The sequence below is a fragment of the Schistocerca americana genome, chromosome 3, assembly GCF_021461395.2.
Source record: "Schistocerca americana isolate TAMUIC-IGC-003095 chromosome 3, iqSchAmer2.1, whole genome shotgun sequence".
Classification (NCBI taxonomy): domain Eukaryota; kingdom Metazoa; phylum Arthropoda; class Insecta; order Orthoptera; family Acrididae; genus Schistocerca; species Schistocerca americana.
Window position 1 is genome coordinate 415,089,369 of NC_060121.1, and position 5,209 is coordinate 415,094,577.

Consider the following 5,209-nt stretch of genomic DNA (forward strand, 5'->3'; position numbering starts at 1 on the left):
GGAAGACTACAGAAGCGTTACTGAGCTCATTGACAGCCGTGGTCTAAACTGGTCCTCGTACTCGTCGGAACCCACAAAGACGCTCAAAGTAGTCTTTCGCCACCTACCCTTCAATATGGACCCTAAGAACCTCAAGAAGCTTCTTGAGACCAAGTGGTACACCATAAGGACAGTATCCCGGATGAAGTAACCGAAAGACAACGCAGCCACACCACTCTTCCAGGTCACAATGGATGACACACCGGAGCATAGGAGGATCTTCCAAGAAATGAGAGTGTGAAGTGTCAGCGGGGTCACAGTTGAAAAACTGAGGAGGCAGAGAGGCCCGGTTCAATGCTTCAACTGCCAGGGAATCGACCACCTGGCAAAATACTGCAAAATGTCCCCACATTGCTTAAAGTGTGCTGGGGAGCACCTGAGCCGGCGTACGTCCGTTCCAGTTCAAGAGACACCCACGTACTGCAACTGCATTGAATGACACGTCGCCAGATTCCGCGGCTGCAAAGCCTTCAAAAAAGCAGCTGCAAAAGGGTGGCAGGCACCCGCAAGGAGGGTTCAGCCGGGAAGAAACTACGCTACTGCAGCATCAGCGGCGACCGCGGCAGTGGACGAATGGGAAACGCCTGCAAGACCGGCACAGCAACACGCAGAGCAGGCGCGGCAGGCGGAGCGGCCTACCCGCGCAGCGGAAGGCGTTCCTCGACCGCCACGAGAGGAGCACGAGACGCCGGGCAGAGCCGGCCGGATACGTGGGCGTGGAGGAGGGAGGCCGTCACAGCGCGATCCCCTTCCCCCTCCACCCCACTCCCACCACCTATGCCCGCCCCACCACCTCCGACCACTGTAACCACCGAGGCCGCAGAACTACGAGAGATGCTGCGGGAGTTCAAACAGCTGCTACTCCAACTACCGCAGATGATCGTGTCTGCACTGATTGCGGCCAACAAGGCCAACACCACAAGAGAAGCCAACAACACCCATGATGCCTAAGCACATCATAGGTCTCACCGTCTGCGTATGGAACGCAAACAGGTTAAGGCAGCAGGACGGCGAATTTAGGCAGTTTCTACGCGACGAGGCCGTGGATGTGTGCCTCGTGTGTGAGACATGGCTAAACTGCGAGGCACCGAACTATGGGTGCTATCGTGACGATAGACCAACAGCATGCGGCAGAAATGCGGTCTACGTAAGAAAAACGCTGCGACACCACCAAATCCAGCTATCAGAGCTGACGCAACTAGAAGCAACAGGCGTCGCAGTCAGCACCTCAGTGGGTCAAGTGACCTTCATAGCCTCGTACCAGAAGCCTAGGGAACTCCTACGACAACAGGCCCGTTATTCCTCAAGGACCGAAACTGAACACTGCGCTCTAGAGCGAAGCTGAAATTCTAACTCATCACAAAGGTGTTCCATTGCTCTGGGCAGGCCAGTTCATTTCAGAAACGATACTGCCCACAACCCATTGCCTCACAGGCGCTACTTTACGACTGGTTTCAATGCAATGCTGATACTGTCATCGTCTCCGGACTGTTCCTCTTTTGTATACAGTAAACAATGCTGGTGAATGTGTACATGTCACTCTGAATTCAGTGATTTCTTAAATAGAAGACGAGGGTGACATTCTAACCACGCCCATACTTTAACACCTCCTCTTCCGTTCTTCGCTGTTGGCACTACAAATGATGGTAGGTAACATTCCCAGGCCATTCATCAATCCACTGTCCAGTGACGCCCCTCTTCACACTACCACAAAACGTCGCTTTGCACTGACTACAGAAATGCGTGGCCGGTGAGGCCCTGCTCGATACAAAGGGAGGAAGATTAGGGTTTAACGTTCCGTCGACAGAGTTGTCATTAGCGATGGAGCACAAGCTCTGAGTGTTTCAAGGAAGAGGAAGGAAATCGGCTGTGCCCTTTCAAGGAAACCACGCCAGAATTTGCCTGGAACAGAAAATCTAAATCTGTATGTCCGGACGCACATTTCAACCGTCGTCTTTCCGGATGTTTAGTGTGCTGTCCATGACACCATCCCGCTTGGTGGAACTGCTGGGCCATTTTCTACCATTCTTTTTAACTCCCGACGCACAGTCATTGTGCTAGCAGGTTTACTGGTAGTTTTTTTATAAATCATGACTGAGTTCTTCGGCTGATTTCATGTGATTTTTATAGTTACCCTCCTCAATGAAACTTCCTGGCAGATTAAAACTGTGTGTCGGGCCGAGACTCAAACTCGGGACATTTCTTCCAGGAGTGCTAGTTCTGCAAGGTTCGCAGAGGAGCTTCTGTGTAGTTTTGAAGGTTGGAGACGAGGTACTGGCAGAATTGGAGCTGTTAGGAGGGGTCGTGAGTCGTGTTTGGGTATCTCAGTTGGTAGAGCACTTGCCCGCGAATGGCAAGATCCCGAGTTCGAGTCGGCCCGGCGCACACTCCGCTGCAGAGTGAAAGTCTCTTTCTGGAAACCCTCCGCAATGGTCGACGGTCTATGTCAGTCGATATATGAGACCTGCCTGGTCGGTTTAGCTGTGGTTGTTCCTTCTCAGTCATATCACCAACAGTCGGCACGAGCAGCTTTACAAATATGCCTAATGGATTTGTTACTCAGGTAAAGTTTAGTGACTAGTTCATTTCGAAGTCACTTACCTCTTCTGCTGTTACTACTTCTCCACTGATAACACAGTACACCCTGCCTCCTTTTGTACTTGTGAGTCCGCCTCGCCGGCCCGAGTGGCCGAGTGGTTCTAGGCGCTGCAGTCTGGAACCGCGCGAGCGCTACGGTCGCAGGTTCGAATCCTGCCTCGGGCATGGATGTATGTGTGTGATGTCCTTAGGTTAGTTAGGTTTAAGTAGTTCTAAAGTTCTAGGGGACTGATGACCTCAGATGTTAAGTCCCATAGTGCTCAGAGCCAACATTTTAGAGTCCGCCTCTCATGACAACTAGCGGTCAATTCCGTTTTACATAGGGTTGTCCGGATAGTTTTCATCAGACAATGTACTTTCCGACTTCCGAGCAGTAGCCTCATTTTTATCTCTAGTCACCTTCATCGCACTTCATCCTTCCATTTTCTTCCTCCTACATCCTCCTTCCTCCCCCCCCCCCCCCCCCCCCCTTCCTCAATAACTCAGTTACTTCCTGTTATTTCACAGGGCCTCGTTGTAAGACTCATCATTCTGCCTCCGTCATGACCTTGATTGCTTTCAGGCATCATCAACATGACATTTTATAATAATCAACATTGTCGTCGTCATTGCCATCTTTCTCACTAAATTTCGGCCGTGCAGCCGGGCAAAATTCCATTTCTTCTTCTAATTTTTACGGCTGCAGTCCCTAAATTTAATGGAACAGTCACTGAACCACGAAAACATGTAGATGCACATCATCATCTGTGTTTACATTTCAACTGTTTGCTGCTGTGTTAGACCATCTCAACAACTTTAAAAAGCATAAAATAATCTTCAGCAACGTATATTTTAATACAAAATTTATTTCATCTGCTTCAGATAATTGAAACTTTGTTAAATGTGTGAAATATTGGACTAAGGAACGGTTTCATTCGCTGCCAGACCGATCGCTCGGGATGAACTGAAACAGCAATAAAATAAAAGAAAAAATGAAGTAATCAGAAATGGGAAATTTGATTCAGATCGTTATCTCTCTGAGATTAAAATGCGGTTTCTCCCATCTAAAACAAAAAATACAACCAAGAAAGTAATCAGATACAACGCCACTAGAGCTAATATTACGATAGAAAACATAAAAAAATTTAGAGAAGAAACTGCGACAGAAAAACGATGTGATTGGCATGAACTCCAGGTACAAATTACTACAGCAGCAGAGAAAACGTTAGGACTGGCCAAGAATAAAAAGAAGACATAGTGGAATAAAGAGTTTGAAGAAGCAGTAGAACCAAAAGCTCAAAACTGGAGATGTTAAAAACAAAACGAAGAACAACGTTTAGAAGAATTCAGAAAACAAAGAAGAAACATCAAAAATAATCCGAAAAATCAAAAGAACATTTGAAAAACTCTGTTTATGGAAACACAATAAAATTTTAACAAAAATAATTCTAAAAATTTGTACCAGACTTCTAAACATATACTTAAAAGTTACCAAGCAGCAAGTATTTCTCTCAAAGATGAAAATGGCAAATAGAATTAAATAAGAAAGAAAACTGCGAAATATTAGCAAAAGTTTTTGACATGCTCTTAAACTGTCGGTTTGCAGTAGTTAAATTGGAATTTCCTGCAATATCACAAAATCTGGGGAAAGATTTCCCACCAACAAAGCAAAAAATTCGTGAAGCCATCAAAGCATTCAAAAACAAAAAAGCAAGTGCTCAAGACGCCATGACAACAGAATCGTTGAAATCTTTAGAAGAAAAGATTATAAATGATCTACATCTGCGTTTTGAGAGCCTTTGGAACACTAAAAAAATTCCAGAGGAGTGTAAAAGAGCGTCAATCCACCCGTTAAATGAAAAGGGAGACAAACAGAATGTCAACAACTACAGAGGAGTGTCACTTCTCCCAGTGGCATACAAGATATTATTGACAATGCTCCTGGACAGACTGGTAGAAACTTTAGACAACCAGTTGGGAGAATATCAGGGAGGTTTCCGAAAGGGAAGGTCCTGCACAGAACAGACTGTTACCTTAAAATCAATAATTGGCCACAGAATGTTAACCAGCAATCCTATAATAGTATCATTTATTGATTTCAAAAAAGGATTTGATTCAGTAGACAGGGAGACAATAGACAAAATCATTAGAGAATTTGGTATTAAAGCAAAATTAGCATACATAATTCATGAAACTCTAACAAAGACGATATCTAAGGCTGAATTTGTGGGAGGATTGTCTCAGCCATTTAAAATAAGAACTGATAGTAGACAAGGAGGTGGTGTATCATCTTTACTGTTTAACTACGCCTTAGGAAAAATGTAAGAATCTGGAATTTATTATTTATTTTGTTAGCACCTTGTTCACTGACAGGTTGTTTGAAAATTATTCAAATATTTGGTTTTGCGTGAAATGTAATGTAATCAGCTCATTACAATTTTTTCAACATATTTCTCCCACTATTTGGCACTTCCTTGTCCCACCTAGAATAATATGAAGGTGAAGGTCGTACTTGTGGCAGCAGGCGACAGCAATGACAAACGCAGTAGGCCTACAGAACGATAAATGAGCTGTCGATCGCTTTTGCATATAG

At 45.2% G+C, this 5,209-nt stretch overlaps 1 non-coding gene across 1 annotated transcript; it reads left to right on the plus strand.

The window, feature by feature from the left end:
• The first annotated feature begins 2,718 nt into the window (after positions 1-2,718).
• Trnas-gga lies at positions 2,719-2,802 on the plus strand. Its single transcript is given in 2 exon segments — positions 2,719-2,758; positions 2,768-2,802. It is a non-coding gene; the product is annotated as a tRNA-Ser (tRNA).
• The last annotated feature ends 2,407 nt before the right edge of the window (positions 2,803-5,209 follow it).